This window comes from Arvicanthis niloticus, chromosome 22, assembly GCF_011762505.2.
Source record: "Arvicanthis niloticus isolate mArvNil1 chromosome 22, mArvNil1.pat.X, whole genome shotgun sequence".
Lineage (NCBI taxonomy): Eukaryota > Metazoa > Chordata > Mammalia > Rodentia > Muridae > Arvicanthis > Arvicanthis niloticus.
Genome location: NC_133429.1, coordinates 10,130,554 through 10,153,670, shown reverse-complemented (window position 1 = coordinate 10,153,670; position 23,117 = coordinate 10,130,554). Strand labels below are relative to the sequence as shown.

Here is a 23,117-nt window from a genome sequence, read left to right as displayed (position 1 = left end):
TTGTCACGGCGTGTATATTAAGAGAGGTCCAGGATATTTATGGCCCCGATCGCCTCAATGGCCACCCTGTACGATCAGCCCTTTTTCAAGTTATGTGATGTTTCCAGGAGGAATTAGGAATAAATCTTCCCAGGAGTCTGAATGAGATGGGAGAAACCACGGAATGTGAAGGACGGAGCAGAGAGCAGGATGCAGGGCGGGAGAGCCGCATCCTTTGTGCAGACCTGGCAGCTCAATAGGACGTTCTGCATGGTGCATGGCCATGCCTGGCTCTGCCTCCTTGGCCACCATGTTGCCATGGGCCAAGGCGGGTGATTTGCTCACAAGGAGCCACTCCATGTGTTCTGGTTTCCACCCTTCCACCCCACACCTCAGTTACCATGATTCCTGCTGGTTCCCTCAAACCCAGTGCAGGGACCTGGCTGTCATGTTTTTATTCATGGCCACACTTCCCATAGCCCTGGGAGCAGCTCCATCCCAGCTTTCCAGGGAATGAATGGGTGGCTCTCCCGCAGACCCCAGAGATGGGAGGCTCCAGGCACACAAGTATCATGGTAATACATTAACTGCAGACACAGTACCCTTCTGTGTCCCCCGCCCCGTACCCCCCATTTTCCTTTTTTTTTTTTTTTGTTTCCTTTGTTCCTTGCTCATTTGTTTAGGGAACCCATTTTACAGATGGAAAAACTCAGACTTGATAGATGAGAAGGCCGGAAGAAAAGACTCTGCAGACATGTTTGCAGTATTGCTGGGTTGGTTCAGTCACTGTCACTGGGATCATTTTGTGAAACAGGACACTCTGTTTCTTCATACTTTCCTCAAGACAGCAGAAAGTTGGGAAGAATAAGTTTGCTTCTGGTTTAATATTTCTAGTGTAGGAGACAAAGACCACACACACACACACACCCCAGAAGTTCTCTCCTTCTACCACCTGGGGCTCAGAGGTCAAACTCAGGTCTTCAGGCTTAGTGGCAGTCTAACTCCACCAAGTGTGGGGTGGCTGAGCATATTCTGGGTATTGACCTGGTAGCCTTGGAAGTGGGGTGTCTTTCTGTGAGATGCTGTTTCTTGAGAGCTGGGTTTTGCTTCCTAGCTCTGTCCTCCTGGAGGAAGGTTTATTTCTGCCTGTGGCCCACTGAGTCCCCGCATGTGCTCCAGGTGTGGAGAAAGGCTCCCAAGATCTCTGCATGTCACAAAAAGTTCTATTTGTTACCTCTGATCATGGCACCCAGACTACATCACCCAGCCTCTGGCTTAGCCTGTGCTCTCTCAGGTTCTTCAAGTGGAGGGAATGTCTAACTAGCTGGGCTCATAATTCTGGGTGCTTCGCCCCACATTCCTGCAGGGAAAGAGGAAGATGAAGTGCCGGGGGGGGGGAGGGAGGGGAGGCAGAGATGTTAAGGCAGACAGGTCTGGATTTAATGATGGCTGTGTGGTTTTAGTTCCTGGGTGTCTCTGCACCCCAGTGACCATAGGAATAACATCTTCATCAGAAGGATGGGATGCCGTGAGAGAAACAGCACACCTGGGGCAAGGCTACCTCCTCCTGCTCCTCTTCCTCTTCTTCTTTCTCCTCCTCTTCCTTCTCCCACTCCCCTGTGCCAGATAAGGGAACTTAGGACCCCATGCATGCTAGACAAGCACTCTGATCACAAGCCTTAGCCCTGACTTCTCTCTCAGTCTTTGCAGGCTCTTGTGCTATGCCAGGCAGCAAAGCCAGTCCGTTCCTTTGGTAACACAAACCTGGATGTGCACGAGTGGGATTTGAGCTTTACGTGTCCACGCTGCCCTATGAGTGATGATCAAGCGCTCACGTCGTTAGCGACACCGAGTCCAAGCGTGATACAATCCCAGTGAGCTTCAGAACCACACTGAGGGACTGAAGCCACATATAAAACCCATGATCACATGATCCTATAAGCGTAGCATGGACAAACGTAAAGGCAGGAAGTACATTGGTAGCTGTCCTATGTCTGGGTGGGTTGGGGGGTCAGAGCAAAGTAACTGATGGAAGTAGGTTCTAGGTTGTGATAAATATTTTTTAGACTCTGAATACAGTAATAATTTCACACCTCTGTAAATGCATAAAAACTGTCTTCTTGTACACTTTAAATGGGTACACCTCCCACAGGCATGCCCAGAGGCTTGTCTCCTAGGTGATCCTAGACTCTGTCAAGTTGACAGTATTCACCACAAACGTATTGATTATCTGAGAAGATGCCTGTTCCACCTTACCTAATCCCACCTCATGGGGCATTAGAAGAAAAGCCTGAACCCTGAAGTCAGTGCTTTGAGGAGAGTTGGTCCCTAGACCATCGCAGAGCATAGGACTGACTGCTGGACCCCGTCAGCACCCGCTCAAACACCCACGTTAGGAGCTCATGGGGCCTTCATCCTAGATGCTGCACCTGGCCCAGGCAAAGTGGTTGTCATCAGTATTTGGAGTGGGCTGAAAGTCTAAATGGGATTCCTCGGGACTCTGACTGCCTTACAGCTTTCCATGAAGGAAGCCATGCATAGAGAGTCACTCAGTATAAGGGAGCATGACAGGGGCTGGCGAATCCCTCGTTGTGCAGACCCAGAAGAACAGTGACTGGCACATTTTGTCTCAGCTCCAGTGTAAAGGTGGGGGTGTCACTGTTGGGCAAGAGGAAGTGTGTCTTGATCATGGGAGGGTCAACCCTTTTGATCTCTCTAGTCCTTTGACTGCTGGGATGAAGCCCACCCACCTTAGAGAGGACCCCTGCCCCTCCTGTCTGAGGAGCACCTGCAGGGACTGTGGCTCCAAACTCTGCCCTTAGAGTCAGGTCACACATAGACATGGACTATTGTACAGATGACTCAAGATTGGTGGGCCCACCAGTAGTACCTGTTCCTGGTTTTCATACAGGGCTCATCTCTATGGTATATAGCCTTTTTTTTTTTTCCCTACACTGCCTCTGCGAGGCAGACAGACTAGAGGCAAGTGTGGTGGTGTTCCCTCCATGGCCCAGGGATTTAACCATCCTGGCATATGTTTATTCCGGGAAGGCCCTCCTTTGGGGTGCAAGCTGCCACGCATCACCTATTAAGATGTTCCGTCCAACAGTGGCCTCCTCCAACAGAGAGCAGTGCTAATCAGGGTCTGGATTTGAATGTTACTGTTGTCACTGCCTCACCAGCTTCGGTAACCATAGCAACTAGTCCTCACTACAACCTGTTCCTGACTCTGCTGGGAGAATGCCTGACAAGCTTTGTGGCCCATCTCTGAACGTATCTCCCGAGGATAAAATACGTGTCTCCAATGCTTAGTCTTGTGTTCAAGGACAGAAGTCAGTCCATTTTAAAGGGTGACTGACCTTTGGCAGGGCAACAGAGAATGGGGAAGGTGGAGAGAGAGGGGTGAGCAAAAGAAGGATAGACCGTGAGGGGGAGGAGGCAGGGCTGGGCTAACGCCTCATCCTAAAGCCTTCTGCTCACTGAGGGTGAGCCAGCACCTAGACAGCCGCCACTGAGGCTTCAGCATGGAACAGGGCTGTCCTGTCCCCATGAGGGAGCGTCCCCATGTGAAAGCCATTGATGTCATCGTGGGAAGAGTGGGACGTGAGTTGCATCTGAGCTTACTCTGTGGCTGAATCCCATTTTTCTTTGAATCCTATCTGGACGTGGCCCTGTGGTTTTGCTGAGACATGGAACCTCAGAAGGTTAAAACACAGCTGTGGCCACTCGTCACAATTTCCCTGTAACGGCAGTGAGCAGTGTAGTGGACTCAGACAGTCATTCAGAATGGCACCCGGGGATGAAGATTTGTCAGGAAGTAGTGAGATGTGATATAGTCCCCGCCTGAGGCCTTGTGACTTCCCAGGGCCCCTCCTCACTTTGCCAGCACCAGACTGCCACATGTAGGGCAAATTTCTAAAATCTACCGTTTTATCTGACATCTGAATTTTATTCATTGTTTTATCCCTTAGGCCTATAGCTAGGCAGTTAATAATTCCTGTTATTATTAATTATTCCTACATAAATAGCTATTTATTGGATGAATGAAGGAAGATACAGGTGAATAAGAGAGTGTGAGTTGAAGGTATGCCTTCATATGTGTGGGAAAAGCCAGCCAATGATTCAGTTCCATCAAACAAGCCAGGCTGCAGGGACCTAGAATCCTACCAAGCCTGCCAAGGAGAAGGGCAGGGAGGTGGAAGAGTGATCCCATAATGCTTAACACTTGGCTGTCTTAGCACATGCTGGAGAGAAAGCTAGCAGAGAAAACATGGGAGGAGTGCGGAGGTGTAGCTGAACCAGGAGGTGAGCATACCCAGGCCCTGGACCCGTGCATTATTTGTGGGAAAAGGATCCCTTTGGAGCATCTGTGCTGTGTACATTGTGTGCATAAAGGATGAGCCTTTCCATTTTTCTTTGAAGAAGGATCACAGAATAAGAATTGGTATGAAACAGGAGTGGATGGATGGATGGACAGACGGGTGGGTGGGTAGGTAGATGATGGACAGACAGATGGATAGATAGATGGACAGATGGATGGGCAGATGGGTGGGTAGATGGGTGGACTGATGGACAGATGGACAGACAGATAAACAGATGGATGGACAGATGGATGGGCAGATGGATGGATGAATGGATGGATGATGGACAGGTATGGATGGAGGGATAAATGGATGGATGAATAGATGGATGGATGGACAAATGGATAGACAGATGGATGGATAAATGGATGGATGGATGGATGGATGGACAGATGGATGGATGGATGGATGGATGGATGGATGGACAGATGGGTGAATGGATAGACAGATGGATGGACAGGTGGATGGATGAATGGATGGATGATGGACAGGGATAGATGGAGGGATAAATGGATGGATGAATAGATGGATGGATGGACAAATGGATAGACGGATGGATAAATGGATGGATGGATGGACAGATGGATGGATGGATGAATGGACAGACAGATGGATGAATGGATAAATGGGTAGATGGATGGACAGATAGATGAATAGACAGACAGATGGATAGATGAATGGACAGACAGATGGATGGATGAATGGACAGATGGGTGAATGGATGAATGGACAGATGGGTGAATGGATGGACAGATGGATGGACAGGTGGGTGAATGGACAGATGGGCAGATGGATGAATAGATGGATATAGATGAATGGACAGATGGATGGATGGATAGATGCAAGCATGGGGTAATTAAAAAGAATGTTGCATTGGCCTTGAACAGCAGAGCTGCTCACTCTCTCCAATCCCAGTTCTGCCGTCTGTAAATGGAAATGATAAACACTGAGCCTCCCTCACTCTAAGGGCCATGAGGATGCCCAGATTTAAGAACCAGGCACTTTTGGTTAGCGAAAGGCTGTGCCGCTCTAAAGAATTGCCGTCTCCATAACCTCCCCTCCCCCACAGCTGGCCTCACTGGCAGTGTACTGTGCTTAAAGTCCGATACTGCCCCGGAAGCCTCGTGAGCCCTGCGATCATGTTGGGATCCCTCCAGTAAAGCTTGTGTGCATTTCCCCCTGTTCTTGGCTCCCAAGCAGTTTTTCTTCCAGTGGAGGTTGCCAGGTTTTTATGGCTATTTGGTTATCTTATCCATCCAGATGGTTAGTGTTAATTTATGCTGAAATAAATGTGCAAAACCTCATTTGTCTTATTGCTCCAGAAACATGGGGTATAAAACCTAAAAGACCTTAATATATATCTTAATCCATCTATATATATATATTAATATATAGCCTCCTGCAAGTGCCAGGGTGTGGCATGAATGCCTGCTTTTTCATTCACTTTGGCTCGAAAGCCTGCTTTTCTATCCCTTGATATTTATGTATAAGCAAATTAGGTTGTTTGGTATAAGAAACTCAGACACATTTTACGACTTTTAATATATATGCTTTGCCTTGTGTTAGCCTCTTTTTATTGAGGAGGGAATAAGCTGCGATTTATTACCTGATGATAAATTTCAAACACCTTTTCTGTACTTTTTAAAAACATTAATCATCAGACATAATGTTAGAGCTGGTGACCAGGGATTTCAATTGAGAGTCATTATCTGTGTGGCCTCCGTGTATCTCTCAGGCTAACGCAGCCGCGTCCTGGTGAGTGAACACTGCTGCTGAGCCCGCCGTGAGGATGGCATGGTAGGTGTGAGGGCTCAGGAATTCGAATCATCTGGGAAATACCAGATAGGACCCTGTGGCAGAGCTGATGGCTGGTTCTCTCCTAGAGATTGTGTGTGAACTTCCCTGTGGAGCAAACTGGGTCAAAATTAGAAGCCCTGCTGGGACTGGTCCTGTGCCCTCTGCTTGGACACACACTGAGATGGGGGGTTGTTTCCCAAATTCTTCTTGTGTCTGTTTGGGAACTTCTCAAGCAGGAAGTAGCCAGAGTTCTAATAGGAGCCGGCATTTCCACACGATGATTCATGGGGCTGACCGGAGACTTTCTGAAAGTCAGGTGGCTCTGGCCACAGTCCGGAGGCCAGGCTACTGGACAGTTAGGTGAGTTGTGGTAGATACTTACCTATTCCCTTGAATACAGACGGCTCAAGGACGGAGTCGGTGACTCATGATGTTTCCGATTAAAAAGAGGGATGCTTGTTCCTGGAGCTGGGTCCACACAACTTCAGTCATGATGCGTCACTTCCTGTGGGACACTTTAAGTCTTCTGGGTAAGGCATGCAACTGTGATTTCCAAAGAGTCCTCTAAGTGGAGCCTTTGGGTTTTTTTTTTTTTTTTTTGTTTTGTTTTGTTTTTTTTTTTTTTAATTATTATTGGTGTTACCTTGTGAGGGCTTTCATTTCTGTTTTTAATTTTATGAACTATTCTTAAAAGGGGATGGGGCATGCCAAAAGGGTTCTAGCCAGTCAGAGCATGGTAAACTCGCCTCTGGCAGGCCTTGCCTCTGCCCCATTCCCTTGCTAAAAAATTGTTAGGTTACATTCCTAAAGCTAGCTACCAAACCCTGTTCCCTTATTTGGCCACTTCCTCCTGAGGCTATCAAGGTCCACCTGTCAAAGTATTGAAGTCCAGCCATCAAAAGCTCCCTTTGACTTGCCTAATTAACATGCCCAATTAAAATTAAACACCTCATCCTAACACAGGGTTTCCCCTTTTACCTTTATAAATCCCCATTTGCCTCTGGGCCACCTCTGTCTCCTCCATGTCCAGAGACAGGCCTTTGTTATCCTGGACAAATATCTTTTCCCCCTCTCCCTTGTTCCCTCCCCTTCTCCCCCTTTAACTCCTGTTTCATCTCATTCCCTGCCCTCTGGGGCACATAAATCTTTCTGCTGGGAACTTGATCTTGGGGTGTCTTGAGCCAACCCCAAGGTTCCCTATACATGAAAAAAAAAAAAATCAGACACCAAAATTAACCCAAAACCCAGGGCCATGGACTTCTATAAAGTTAAAATAGGCCTTTGGAGAGGAAGCCATGGAGCCTCACGTTGAATTTTACACTTTTAATATTGAATGTGTTTTATGCACTTACCCACTACCAAAAACAAAAGGAATCAGACAGTAGAATTCTGCCATATTCTTTATCAGTTTTACACACTGAGTCTTGTTTCTTACTCTCTGAGTGGGCTGACATGACAGTTGGATGGGTCCTTATAAAGCACCCCCTTTCCTGTCTGGTTGCCACCAACTTACAGCTAAGGCAGCAGCCTTTTAGGTTCTGTGGGACTAAGGATAGTCCTAGACTTTGGGACCCAAGGACCAACAAGGCATGTGCCAGACACCAACTTGAATTTCAGAGCCATTTCTTAAACGTTGAGCATTGCCTGCCTTGTCTTCACTTGTGTTCAAGCCATGGTTGTTGACTGACCTCTTGAAAGAGTCTTCCACCTTAGAGGCACTAAATTGTCTAGGGTCCTGGATGATATTTAGATATGAGCAGGACAAAGTGAGATGGGACTCAAGATCAATACAGTTCTAGATCCTTCTTTCTGTCCAGAATGGCCATTTTCCAGAGAGCTCCAAAGACCTATTTTCTTTCCTGTTTTTGTCAGATGTTTGTGGCCCCAGCAATCTTCCATACAGAAGCCATGATCTCTTTCCACAAGAGCGTTACATCAAAGGGTGGATCTGTGCTCAGCATTTCCCGTCCTTAACTGCCAGTGCAAGTGTGAGCGAAACTTGGCAACAATGTAGTCATGTTTCTGCTTATCGCCTCCCAGCGTGGTGTCAGGGGCCCCTGATAATTCTCAAAAGACACTAAAACAGAGAATCACGGTTATTTGTGTGAGTTGGGGGTCCCTCTGTATGCTTCTGGCACCCCAGTCTGTTTGGCAGAGGGAGCTTGCTGAGATCCTCCAGCCCTGTTCTCCCATTTGCAAGCATCCTGAAAACTGGCCATGGATGATGGGCTCTGGAGTAGCTTGCTGTTACAAACTAGGTGCTAACAGATGCCTAGCGTTGGAGTCCGTGGCCACAAACGTTTGCAAGCGTATTGATGGATTTAGTCCTCACGGCCCGCCACAACGGCCCCTATTCTGTCTCTGTGATTGATGGAGACACCAACTCAGGGGGAAGTTAAGTAACTCAACACTGCCCCTACACCAATACAGAATAAAGTAGATGCAGCCCAAGGACCACACGCCCGAATATACGCTTGTACATGCACACACACGTGCGTGAACACACACGCATGCATGCATGCATGCATGCACAGATCTTTTTTTTTCCCCCCACAGATCTTTAATATAGTTTCAAAACAACTTTGCATTTATGCAAAAAGAAAACCTTGAAAGCTCTTGGGTGTTCAGTCAGGGGCTGTGTGGTTTCTAATAAGACACTATCTAAAATCTACACACTATAAAACAAAAACAGGTGCTTACTTAAATAAGTTATGTCACAGGTATATAAGAAAAATGGACAGGGGCTTTTAATGTTGTTATTTTTGTTTGGTTTGGGACAGTCCAGGCTGATCTTGAACCAACCCCTGAAAGTTGTCCTCTGATCCCCCAAGCAAATGCCGTGACATATGCACACACCAACACACACAGCAATACTGTATGATTAAAACATAACCACTTAGTCATGTGAAAATTCTTCTTATGTCTCAGATTATTTAAAAAAAAAAAAAACGAATCTGACTGGGCAGACAGTTCTGTCCGTTAAGTGCTTACTTAGTATGCAAGTATGAGGCCCTGCATTTGATCCCCAGAACCCATGTAGCAAGGCCAGGGGCGGTAGGTAGCATATACTTGCGATTCCAGCGCAAGGGAGGCAGAGACCAGAGGGTCCCTAAGCAAGTTCCAGACCAACCGACGAGGGACAGTGGTGGGCAGTGTCTAAAGAATGACACTGAGGTAGCCCTCTGAGCTTGCCATGCAAGTGCACACACATGCACGAGCACCCCACTACACATGTACACATGTACCTGTACGCATGCACACATATGCACACACTAACAATGATGATAGTCAGCAGTGGGATATTTGGGTGATGGGTTGTGACAGAAATGACCTCTGACTGGAGTGTCCAACCATCAGAAAGTTCCATCAGAAAGCTTTGCAGTGGATTATACAGTGGGGAGGAGGCAGTTCATGAAGGCCAGCAAAATCCACCTCAGCTGCTGACCTGCAGTGAAGCCTGGCAAAGCTCTCCCATTTCTTGCCTGTTTGGGACTGTTCTACAGTCCAGCAAGAACCTGCTGCCTCCCCCCCACCCCCACCCCCCACCCCGCCCCCTCACCCTTTTTGTTAAACCCTTGCACCGGGTCTCCGAGTGATACTATGTAGCAGAGGGAGGGAGGGAGGTAGTCGGATGTGATCCTCAGCTGGGTAGCCAGGCAGGGTCCTACATGAAATCATGCCCACCTAGTGAGCGAACCAACAAATAAGATGGGGATGCAATAACTCGTCAGTACAGTGACATGTTGCTGTGTCAGAGGGTTAGCTTCAGTGAGAACTTCCCAGGGATGAAGTTCTCTAAGCCCCAGGAGTTAAAGACCCAGAGGTCTGTGGAGCCCTTCTCAATCAGTGGAGCCCCTTGGAGCCTGAAGTCCCTGCTTTCAGAACGTTCCACCCTCAGTCTGTGCTTAGCCAGAACTTAGTTCTGGCCTTTGATGTGTAAGTCTTGACTTTCCAGGCCTGAGTCATATCCTGGGCCTCAGAGCCATTAGGAGTCAATAGCCTCCCAGTAACAGAGAAGGTTCCCATCAGACTCTCCACTGGGTGAGGAACAGCAGCTGGAGAAGGAGCTGGAAGGTGGCCTTGTGTCAGCTCCTGGGGATGACAGCAGTAGGGGACTAGGAATCCTTTGATGCTAGATGTACCAGCCTTCAAGCCCTGGTACCACCAGCCAGCACTAGTTGTGGCCTTGAGCAAGTAAGCAGCACTTCTCCGGACCTTACCTTTCTCTTCTGTAGAATGGGCACATTTTTGCCTGTCCAGCAGGTTTGCCATGAGAGTCAATTATAAAAATTGCCATTTTGCAAGAGTGCATGTGCTAGCTAGCTATCTTGCGGTGGGCTTCTCTTACATGCCTTGTAAGACCATACATGGTGGAAGTCCTAGGGAAAGCAGTTTCATGTCTGTTCTAAGTCTAGTTTAAAATCCTCAGTCATCAGATGACAGGTTCTACTAAGAGACAAAACTCTTACACTCATAGGTTCTCATTCACATGTGTCTAAAGGTTGAGACATTTTAGGGTAGGGGGAAAGAGAGGAAGAGACAAAGGGGGGGAAGGGGAGAGAGGAGAAGAGAGAGCCCCCATCCTTATGGTTTACTTACTGTCTTAGTTTTGGTTTTACTGCTATGAGCAGACTCCATGACCAAGGCAACTTGTATAAGGACAACAATTAATTGGGACTGGCTTACAGGTTCAGAGGTTCAGTCCATTATCATTGTCTTAGTCAGGGTTTCTATTCCTGCACAAAATATTACCACCAAGAAGCAAGTTGGGGAGGGAAGGGTTTATTCAGCTTATACTTCCACATTGCTGTTCATCTTCAAAGGAAGTCAGGACAAGAACTCACACAGGGCAGGAACCTGGAGGCAGGAGCTGATGCAGAAGCCATGGAGGGATGTTACTTACTGGCTTGCTTCCCCTGGCTTGTTCAGCTTGCTTTTTTATAGAACCCAGGACTTCCAGCCCAGGGATGGCACCACCCACAATGGGCCCTCCCACCCGTGATCACCAGTTGAGAAAATGCCTTGCAGCTGGATTTCATGGAGACATTTCCTCAAGGGAGACTCCTTTCTCCGTGACCACTCCCGCCTGTGTCAAGTTGATGTTATGGAACTATTTGCATGCTCCTCTTCTGGGCAGCGAGTGGAGGGAGTGGACAAACGCTTTCTGAGATTCCCGTTAGATTCTAACCCACCCCACCTAACCTTTTGTTTCTCCCCAATAGAAACTATCTGTACACTTTTCATAGATTCCAGAAATGATCTAATAAGCACTTCTATCTTTCTGAATCAGCAAATGAACCATTTTTCTTTATTTGCTTCAGGTCTTTTTTTTTTCCCTACTGTGGGCCACTTCATGAACCTGCATGCCATCCTTGTGCAGGGACCAGGCTAATCTTCTCTGTGTCATTCCAAATTAGTGTGAGGGCTGCTGACGCCATTCGGGTCTTGTTAGAGGTCTCCATGCCAGTGTGTGTCTCAGGACAGACACAGTGGTGGGTGAGAACTCCCATCTCCCTGTACCTCCTCACGTGGATGCATTATAATAGTTAATATTTTGTGCAACTCCTTAACTGGTCTGAGGGAGGCCCTGATAACTGGCGAGACTCGGTGGGTGTGTCTATGGATGGGATGTTTTGTGAGCCTCTGGCTCTAGGAGATTCCGGCTCCATTAGCTTCTTGTCTTCCTTGCCAGCGGTGGTACAGATTCTTCCGCGGTTGTCACCCCTGTAAGTTTGAAGCTTCCCCGGAGGCTGTGTCTGGCATACAGAGGGTGTTTAATTAAAGCTCTTTGGTGAATGTCTCCTACACTAAGCCAGTTGAGCAAAGGCAATGTTCCCACCAAGTTCATGGAGTGTTACTTGGTATTGCAGGCGTGATTGAAAGTTGGTTTCATTTTTAGAAGATAAACTGGGTGTTTGAGAGTTGAACACTGTGCGTGTGGATGAAAATTCCTTGCACTTAATCAGGAAATTTTACCTGTTCTCTAAAGGAAGACCCGTCTGCCCAGGAAGAGTTCTGTGTTTACTCTTTATGCCCGGAAGTAATTCAACTAAACTTGATCAAATACTGTCTTGAACTCAGACTTCAATGACTAAGGTCAGCCTTTCCTGTCGGGTGTGAACTGGGGATTCGTCCTTGATGCTTACCCACTGATGTCTGTGAATCACAAGGACCGACTGGCCTGCACTTCCTCGGGCCTCGGTTTCCCTCTGTGACGTAAGCAGAGGAACAGGAAACCCTTGCATTTGCTTCTGTTTGGAAGTCAGTAGTTGGGGCCAAGCACTTAGTCCTCCCCTCGAAGAAACAAAGGCCTCACTGGAGTTTTCTCACTGGAGTCAGGAAGTGATGGATGCTGTCCCAGTTTACAGAGTGGTGAGCTCAGATGCCCCTGGGAGTCCTCTGTAACTTTACCTTCTGTGGCAGCCCTTCCAGATCTACTCGTGGGCTCTCTGGTCTAGGAATCGTCTGGCTTGCCACTGAGAGTCATGGCCTCCTGGCTTGCTTATGGATGTCCCCCTAGAACCTCACAACCTTTTGTCCCGTGGCCTATAATCTGTTAACACAACTCTAGAAATGCCAGATTAAACAGATTTGGATTAAAATGTTGGTTTTATTCTGCTACCCATCTACTGTTTTTAAAAAAAAAAAAAAAAAGAAAGAAAGAAAAAAGGATTAGAAGGAAATGTTTCATTCTTCCAACTAAAGTATAACACTTCCTGGGAAGTAAGACAATAACACACTGGAGAGGGGTTCAACAGGAAAAAGTTGTCTAAGTTCATGAAGAGGACTGGGGAGAGGGGTCAGCGGTAAAAAGCTTGCTGTGCACGTGGCGGGTTCAAGGTTGATCCCCAGAACCTACATGAGAGGTAACTAGAGGAGGCAGCATCTACCTATAATCTCACCACCTGAGGCAGGCCTTTAGCATTTGCTAGCCAGGCAGCCTAGCCAGAAAAGCTCCCCACAAGCGAGAGACCCTGCCTTGAAAAAACAAGGTAGACTGCTCCTGAGAAGGAACTTCATCTGAGGCTGTCCTCTGACTTCTACACACACACACACACACACACACACACACACACACTAATTAATAATAATAATAAATTAATTTATTTTAATTAATTATAATCAATAAACTTAATAATAATAGTATGATGGTGATGATAATGGTGACAGTGACGGTGGTGATGATGATAAGAACCACCAAAAATAAAATCATAGAAACCCATCCTGAAATCCCAAGAACAGAAATACCCACCTTTTGTTTGCAAGAAACTTAATCTATGAAGTATTTGCTTATTATTGTAAAACTGACTTGTTTCCAGAATAGAATGGTGGTCAAAAGGCAATTCCTGACTTACCTCAGTGTCCTCATCTGTAAAATGGGGAGGATACAGATGGGACACTCTGAAACCGCAAATATAAGCACAAAAATCTCACGCTAAAAAGCTTTGTGCTGCACATGAGACCATTTATGTTTTTTAAGTGTCTAAAATTACTTTCAGCCCATGTGTTTAAGGTATATGTCAAACAAATGAATTCCATGTTTAGACTTGGGACCCATCCCCAAGATTTGTTATTTTAAATGTGCAACTAATCTGAAATCTGAAAGGGAAACATTTTTTGCCAAGATGTTGAATGAGCAAGGAACATCCGGCGTGTGGTACTGGCTAACTCAGGACCGCTGAAAGTCCGTGTGAGGGCGAAGTGCGTCAGGCAGATAGCTCGGATGCCCGGCCCCTCACGGTTGTCCTTACTGACGTATTAGTCCCTCCCCCAACCACCTTCATCCTGTGCCTTACAGCAGGTTTTAAGGACAGACACAGGACAGGGATGAAGATATCAGCAGCTGTAAGGTGCAGTCAGAATCTGGACGGGCAGTGAGAACAAGATGCCTGCCCTGGTCAGGCCCGTATGTGAAAAACCCAGGGACTCACTCTTTCCCCTGACCACTCACCTGCCAAAATGGAGAAACTGAAGCTCAGAAACCCTGGAGCAACTGCTCCAAGTTTAACCTGCGAGTCGATGGTAAGGCTGAATCTAAACCCGTCTTCCTGCTGGGAAGGCTCTTGCTCTCTAAGGCAGTTCTCTCTACAAAGGGGATGGATCAACCCTTGGATGTGCCCCCCAAAAAGCTACCCCTACAGTGAGACATGTCTCATTCCATCAGTACTGAACACATGGCTAAACAATAATGAGGAGGAGGAGGAGGACGAGGAAGGGGAAGAGGAGGAAGAAGAAGGAGGAGGAGGAGGAAGGAAGGAAGGAAGAAGGGGAAGAGGAAGAGGAAGAGGAAGAAGAAGAAGAAGAAGAAGAAGAAGAAGAAGAAGAAGAAGAAGAAGAAGAAGAAGAAGAAGAAGAAGAAAGCAGAAAGCAGAAAGCAGAAAGCAGAAAGAAGCAGCAGCAGCACTGAGGTTAAAATCCAAACACCTCTGCTTCCTGCAAACCCAGAATGAAGGACACCCATAGGAACAGTGGCATGGAGGTGGGGGGACTTCCCATTTCTCAAAAGCTGAGGAATCTGGGGCAGTGGCAACCCGTGTAGTACAGATCTTTCATACACGAGTATGACTAGGAATCGGTATCACTGAGCTGCTGGTGAGGTACCTCCAGGTCCAGCCTCGGGATGTGGGAGCCAGGACCTGCATCGTCAGTACACTTGGTTCTAGTGGGATTGGGCAGAGCTGTGGATCCCCACACTCCCGACACTCAGTGTGACAGAGGACACGGTGATCCTGCATATCCATCACCTCCAGTCACAGGCTTTCAATATTTTCCAAACCCATCTCACCTTGACTTGGGGTCAGAGTGGGACTCAGAGGTTCTCATTTATGGAGCTAGTTAGTGCCGGATGGCACACCTCAGTGGGCCATGTGTACTGTTCCAGACACCTTGTAATATGGCCACCAAAGTCACTGTTGATTCTAGCTAGAAACCAGCTTTAAAAAAAAAAATCATGGTCTCACTATATAGCCCTGGATGGCCTGGAACTCGCAGTGCAGATCAGTCTGGCCTTGGACTCAGACCTGCCTGCCTCTGCTGTTACTGTATCACCTGTGGTCTCAGGAAATGCAGAATCTGGTTTTCAAAGACTGGTAGTGGAGGGCGTCTCTGTCACAGGAAGCCCCCTGATGGTGGTGTTAACTTCAGCCTTGCTTCAGTTGAGGCCAGCACATTCTGGAAGCTTACTAAGTAACAACAGCAGCTAGCAGTTCTCACAAAGCGGTGCTGTGTGCTCTTCTGCTCAATTTAAACAATGCTGTGAGATCCCACAACGGCGCTTATCTGTAGCTGTGGAAGCTAGGGTGTCGGGGTGTGTCCCGGGCCCAGCTTCAGACTTCAGTAGGAAGATGCATATGTTTGGGCAGCTGGAGGCCTGGCTCAAGGGATCCTTCCACCCCTCAGAAGCTCCGAGGAGCAGATAGCTCTTTGCCCCAGTGATTGAAGGGCTCCCAGCCACTGGGGCAGATGTCTCTTGCCTGTTCCCTGGGCCCCTTGCCCAGTTTCTCCCTGCCCTGCACAATGTCTTAAAGCATGCTGGAAACATTAACTCGTCTCCTGCTATTCATCTTCACTAGGCTAGCTCTGACAGTCCAATTTCAATGTTCCTCCCAGGGCAGACAGTAGGTCACAAGAATCGATAATGGATCCCAGGCGATTGGGCACAATTCAGATCTGATGGGAACCTGCCCTCCCTACTGAGCCCCAAGCCCCGTCTCAAACCCACTGCTGGAATAGCCTGGCTCTGAGGTAGCTGGGGACACGGCAGGATGATTGTTCCCACTGGCTTCCTGGCTCCCTGGGTCCCTCAAGTCCTTAGGGATAAAAAGGACAAAGGGCCTCAGCCCCTCCTAGCTCCTTCCTGATCATCTGGCTACCCCTGGGACATTGTCCCTGCATACCCACCAGGGCCAAAACTTTGTCTCCACGTTTCCTTCTGTACCTCAAATTAAGGCAGACAGACAGAAAACAGTAGTTCCTTTATATGGCAGTGGCTTCTGAGACCCGCTCAGATACTAAAATCCACAGGAACCCCTGTCTTCGGTAATGAAATTTAATTATATTTGCATCGAACCTACACACATCCTCCTACAGAGTCTCTAACTTTTCCGTACCACTGAGTACGATGTAAATGTCCCATGAATGGTTGCTTTCATCATGTTCAGGACAGATGCAGTTTGGATCCAAGGGTGGTTGAATCCATGGATACAGAGCACGCAGGTCCACTGCGTGTGCTGGGCAAACGAGTCCTAGCTACCGTCCGTAGTATGTGTGCGGCCCCACGGCAGCCTCCTGTCATCTTCCTGAGCCGCACACATGACATCTTAACCCGGGATAAGCCCCACTCCACCTCCTACCCACCCTGCCAACCCAACCAGTCTCCCCAGCTATCACAGGGAACCCCCTTAGAGCCTTACTTTGATCCCTTCCTTTCCAGCTCAGCTACGCATGGAGACCTTAGACTAGCCTTGAACATGGCTCCCCTCACCTCCACTGCAGTCTCTCTGGCATGCAGTCTGGGCTGGGCTCACCCAAATTCATCTTTCATCCTGACTTGGTCCTAGTTCGCTTCCCTGCTCAACAGAGCCTGGCTCTGAGGATCCATGGGGTGGTTCGTGACAAGTGTTCGGGGCAGTGCCCCTCCATAGCTGTTAGCTGCTATGTGTATTCACAGTAGTCCCTTGGGGGCCAATTCTGAGCAGATTGTGATAGGTTAATGGGACTCTAGCCTAGCACCTGACTCCAGGCAGGAACTTGAATGCACATAGATTGGAGGTGAGAATCTGAAGCCAGAAGACAGTTCAGGCTGACTTCCCATCCATGAGCCTAAGAACTCTGCAGCCTAGAAGGAAAACATGAGAACTGGCGGTGGGGCAGGGGAAGACAGTTTCCCTGGAGGAGGGGAAGCCTTCCTGCCCATAACATTGGCACTCGTGCTCTCTCTCTCCCTCTCTCTCTCCCTCTCTCTCTCCCTCTCCCCCTCCCCCTCCCCCTCCCCCTCCCCATCCCCCTCTCTCTGCTGGAGGCTTGAGTCATACCCCACTTCAGATAAAGCCTATGACCCGTATCTCCTGGTCTCTTTCCAGAAAACCCACATGGATCCACCGTTCTGATTAATTCATAATTCAAAACAGTCTCTGTCCTCAGACAGAGTCACCCTGTTGGGGTCCCAGAGCCCCAGCCTAAAATGCAGGTTGGTTTGACTCCAGGCATTTGTCACCAGAGATAGGAGGGAAATAGGAAGTTGTCAGTCCTGCGTCACTGGGTCCCTTTGGCTGCAGGCCTCTCTCCCGTAGCACATAGGGGGCACATAGGAAAATTCAGCCTCTGAGTCGTACAGGGACACACACTCCTCCCTCTGTATGTTCAAGTGCCTTGGAAGGTTAAGAAGAACAAAGTTGTAAGCCCCTATGAATTATAGCCTGAATCTTTCCTTCCCTGAGGCTGGCAAGACAGCTGTCTGCTGACAGACAACCCTCTGCCCTTCTCTAGAACAAGAGAAAAGCACACCATGGTAACCTGGAAGAGCCATCTTGGGCTGTCTGCTTTCTGTGAGTGGAAGCTTTCATGCTCAGGATAGTTTGGAGTCGTTGAATTCCAGATTCCAGCTCCAGATCCATTGTTAACTCATCCCTGCCTCTGGCTTCTTGTCTGTAAAATGGGCATAACCACCATACAGGATTTAGCAGGAGGACTAGGGATTAGTAATCATGTAATGGGCTCAGTGTATGCTGGGTACTCAGCATATAGGAGCTGTCCCTCACTGACCTGGACAGAAGCATTTGTTGAACATTATCTCTGTGTTAGGCAGGAAAGATAACAGTACCCTAGACAAAAAGACAAATGATAAACAGAAAAACAAGTACTAGGTAATAAGTTTGTTTAGGTAGCGTGGTCAGGAAGGGAGGGGTCATTAAGTAGCCGACGACCTGGGAGCAGGGTCTGGTGGCAGAGAAAGAGGCAGCCACATGGACACCAGGAAGTGTGCAGTTTGCACCACCATGAGCCTGGGGCTTCCTTCCACTGTCCGGCCGTCTTTGCACACGGCTGTCCAGTGTGCCATTCTCAGCTCAGCACACCCAGCCACTGCCTTTTGGTTTCTGAACCGGATGATTGACAACCCCAATCACCCTCCACAAGATGGACCTCGTCTTCAGGGAGTTGGTCCTTAGTGTAACAGAATTAATCAGACCAGATGTATTTCCAAGTGTTCCAGGAAGAAAACCAATGTGCTCCATTGCAGCACGGCCAAAGGCTAACATGGAGAACTTAGTGAGACTGATGAAAGGGGAGAGGAGAGAGGGTTCTGAGGAGGCTGGATGGCTGCCAGGAGCTACATCAAGATCTGCTTCCTCCTCGGGTGCTGGAGACCGAGCCAGCCAGCTGTCATCCTTCTGTCCAACAGTTCTTCCATCCGTTCATCTGTGTGTGTGCGTGTGCGTGTGTGTGTGTGTGTGTGTATGCATATGTATGTGTGTGTCTCCATGTATGTCTGTGTGTCCATGTCCTGCCCCTGTGCCACACATGCCTTTGTCTTGCTTGTGCCTTTTCCTTGTCCATGTCTGAGTGCACATGCCAGCCCCTGACCAGCCCACTGCATTTTCCTCCAGACCTCTGTCCCCATGAAATTCTCCAGGGTGTTTCAGTTCATGTCTTATTTCATTCTTAAAGATTAACATGCCAAGAGGACTGGAAACCTGTCTCCCGAGAACCTAGAACAGCGGGTGGCACAGAATGCCCTCCCTCCCTCCCTTATCTTCCATTTCACTCTGGGCAGTTTGAGTTACCCACGCTCAGCCATGTTCCAAAAATATTAACAAGCAATTGCAGCAATCATTCATAAGCCTTAAAACCTGTGCTGTTCCAAGGCCTGTGATGAAATCTTGCACCACCACCCCCTTCTTTCCTGGGAAAGAATGCACAAAATCATGGTTTTGTGCAGCGTATCCATGAAGTATACACCACCCGCCCTGAGTGGCTCACCACTTTGAACTCATTTTAAGGTCAGCCCCAGAGAGTGGGCTGGTAATTCAGATACAGCAGAGAGAGAGGCAGGAGAGCACGTCTCGATGTGAGAGGTTGAAAGTTCCCAACTTAATATGGACATGAAAATCACTTGCTGAGGTTGCTGAGCTGCTCGGTAAAGATGACTGTGGGACCGTGAAGAAGGGAGAAGGAATTTGTGTGAGTTGGCTGTTGCGCTAGACTTGCAGAACTTTCGGCTACAGTGCCTAAGGGCTTAGTCAAAATGGAAAAGCCTTCAGTGTCAGGACTCCAAACAAACCGCGTCGTGGGTCGTGGAGCATGCTCCCAACCAGGGACAGCCACAGCTGCTTGTTAGATGCATGAAGGGGACCCTGTGTGTGGAGTCAGAGTGTGGCTCACCCACCCCACCTGCCTTCAAACTGTAGCACATCATAAGTGATTTGTAACCAGCATTTGAAAATAGAATAGACGAGAACGTTTTAAATGTCAGAGTGGTTGGGGACATAGCTCGGTGGTAGAGCACCTTGGTTTGCATATCTGAGACCTTGTGTTCAACTCCCAGAACTGAAAAAAATCAGAGCACATGGCATAGGTTCAGGGTGAGTGTGTTTGAGGAAGCATCTATAGTGTGGTATACTCCATTTTTCACTGTGTATTAGCCAAAAACAGTGAAATCTGAGTTTCCTAAGCCCCATCTTCAAAGGAAACGCTCTTGTCCTAGAGACTGTGAAGCCATGGGTCCAGAGGCATAGCTTGAAGAAAGGATTGCTTTGTTTCCTATTATCTGAGAAAGTGAACAATACCCCACTCTAGAGAAGACCTGATTTCCTGTGTCTCACAGTAGGACCTTTACACACTCACACAGAGTGTGCACACACAGACACATACATATATGTAGTGTACACCGCACATGCACAGGAACACGAGTAAGACACTCATAAATACATGCTCAGTCACTCATAGATCCATACAAACACGTGCAATCGCAGACATTGGGATGTAGACACAGGCACACATGAATGCACACTCACAAACATGCCATGATCACACCTTCCTTTCTTCCCAGAATTGTCCCTTGCACCAAAGCATCAGACACAGTAATTACAGGAATGTTGAGCACATTGCCCAGTCACCCTGTGCCTCAGTCTCCTCATCTATAAAATGGGGGCACTCATGGCCCATTCCTTCTGTAAGGATCACATCCCATTGGTTCTAAGCCTCGTGTGGGACTAACATAAGGAAGGTCCTAGAAAGTATTTAACAAAGATGAGAGTGTGATAGTGCGCCAACCGTGCCAGGGCAGAGGAAACAGCTCAGAAATTCCTTGGAGAAAGAAATAGTGTCAGCTATTTCAGTTTCCTGTCGTTGGCCGTACCATGTTGCCACAAACCTGTTGGCGTGTCGCAGCACAAATATGTACCATGGTTCTGGAAGTCGGGAGTCTGACATGCATCCCACGTGGCTGAAATCCACAGGCCTGTAGCATCCAAGACCACCTGTGTCCCTTGGCTTATGGTTCTCTTTGTCCTCAGAGGGCATGGCGGCCGACTGGAGCCTTCTCCCTGTTCACTCAGGCCTGTGTCCCCTGACTCCCCCTCTTCAGGAAAGATTCCGTGGTCAAGTGATGTCACCCAGCTAATCCAGGGACAGCCCTGTCCTTTAGCATCATGTGGTCAGCAGCAATTCTCCCACCTGCTCCCTCCCCACTTCCCACTTCCCCCTCCCCCACCCCACCCCTCACCCCCAACCAGAGAACACTGTGTATTCAATGTCTCCTTTGGGGTGTTTGCCTAGCTCGCTGCCACAAATGCATTTTGGAGGAGAGGGACTTGGCTTCTTTGCCTGGGGCTGTTCCCAGCTGTTCCCAGGAACCTTCACAGGATTGGGGGCAGGCCTTAAGGGAGGGGTGGTAGCTCAGACCCAGCCGTGGCTTGCTCGTTGCATGCATCCCCACCCTAACCCAGCATTGCCTTGGGCAGCGTTCTACCATGTAGAACCCCACCTTGTCTTCTTCGTAGCGTGTTTGCCACATGGATGCCCTTTACAAGGCCTGGGTGCCTACCTCCTCCCCTTGACGGCCCCTTGTCATATTCCGTTGCTAGATTGTGGTTCTCCTGGCTCTCGTGGACTGTGGGCCGATACGGTCCACGGTGGGGGTGGGGGGTGTGTGCAGTGGGATCAGAGACAAGGAGCTGTGGGTTTGGAAGCCCTGTGAGTACATGGGTGAATGACCACACCGGGACCAGCTATCAGGACACAGATCAACTTTACTTAGGGTGATTCAAGGCTTATAGAGTTTGGGGGACTGAGGGTGGGAACACCCAGGGTGGGCAAAGGTCACTGGGTGAGGGCTTAGGGCACTGAAATGCCTCATTAGTGTGGGTAAGTGTTCCAGGTATCTCAGGTGCTGGCTGAACAGGTTCTTACCTAGAGAAAGGAAATTGATCCTGTAATCTAAGGCTATGTGACATTCCTCCAGTAGAGGCATAGGGTGTGTGTGTGTGAGAATTCCCCAGACAAGGTTAGAGAAGGAGAACCCCTGCTAATGAAGGGAGCCCCCATTTCATGCTGAGCCCCAGAAAGCTATCAGGTCTGTGGTAGACTTCCACCTTAATTAGCAGCTTTCCCAGGTGAGAAACTGGAGGCACAGAGAGGTTTCCTGAGCTCACACAGCCCATCACTGACATAAGGAGGATATGCCTCCCTGTCTTCCATGTCCTCTGCTTTGCTGCCTTTCAAGCTGCCTGTTCCAATCCCAGGTGAGGACAGAGTTTCTCATCAGTCCCATGATTGAGATAGAATAACCAGCCTCCGGAAACCTCCAGGCTCCTGTCTGCACCTCACAGCCATATGCCCATTATTAGTGGAGAACTCCAGTGTCATTGATCGTCAGTGTGACCTTGGGGACCACAGCCTGCCTCACATATGACAACCACTGCATGGGAGATCGTCGCCTCCTCTCTGCATTCCTCTACCTAGGTCTCTTCAAGCCTTCCAGTCTTAATGGTTCCCTTTTGTAAAATCCCAGAGTTCGAACCTCACTCTTTGAAGAGGGCTGCCAATGCTCTTGCAACCACTCTGTCTGTCACCTAATGGGGCCTTGGTTCCCAAGGGAGCTGATGCATAGCTGCATTAGAGGCGTGTTCAAAAATCTAAAGTTGTTGGACTAGGAAATGCTATCGAGCACTAAGCATTGAGCTTTCTGCAAGGCACACTTTTCTTTCAATGCTGGGGATTGAACACAGGACTTCACCCTTGCTGAGCAAGTACTTCATAACTGACCTAAGTCCCCAAGTTCTATCTTTGCTTTAAACTAGATAAATCTCGTTCCCCGAATCCCACTCAAAGACATCCTGACACACTTGATCAAGACTTTGTCTTCTGAGTATCTTCATGTCTATGCCTTCTAAAACAACTGTTTCCTGTGAGTGCCTGCTGCTGCATGCCTAGGGCCGGGGTACACATGTGGCAAGAGTAAGTCGCCAAATACAATAGGAATGGCCTGCAGGATGTCTTCCCTACCTCTGCTCCACAGCCTGACATTCGCCATCTTGACTGCCGCCATCTGGATGATCAAAGTGTAATTGGACAACAGATAAGCTCTCGAATCTGTTGGCCTTGTCCTTTGTCCATCCATCCCCAAAGGCAGTGATACGGGATTGGCAGACACGGTACCCATGGTAATGACATTCAGAACTCACTCCTGTCAGCAGTCAGCAGGACCAACAGCTCAGGTCCCTTTCTGAGCATCAGAGGGGCAGCCGCATCCTTCTCATCGATCTCCGTGGCACAGAATCCCCCATCAAAGGCTCTTCCACCCTTAACTCCAGGTCCGGCTTCAGAGTTCAAAGGGAATGTTTGTCCTTTTCATTTGCTGACGTCTCACTTAGAAGTCAGGCTTAGGGTGAGAGCAGATCAGACGCCCCACCTCCCAGGTGTAGGGCCTCTCTGCGTGTTCAGAACAGACTGAGGCAGCTGATTGGAAACAGAAAAACTCGG

At 48.5% G+C, this 23,117-nt stretch overlaps 1 protein-coding gene and 1 pseudogene across 4 annotated transcripts in view; one reads left to right on the top strand and one right to left on the bottom strand.

Moving 5' to 3' along the window:
- Chst11 (carbohydrate sulfotransferase 11) overlaps positions 1-23,117 on the top strand; it is a 203,941-nt gene that overhangs the window by 160,027 nt on the left and 20,797 nt on the right. The gene's annotated exons all lie outside the window — the stretch shown is intronic.
- Positions 11,473-11,573, bottom strand: LOC143436522 (U6 spliceosomal RNA; annotated as a pseudogene).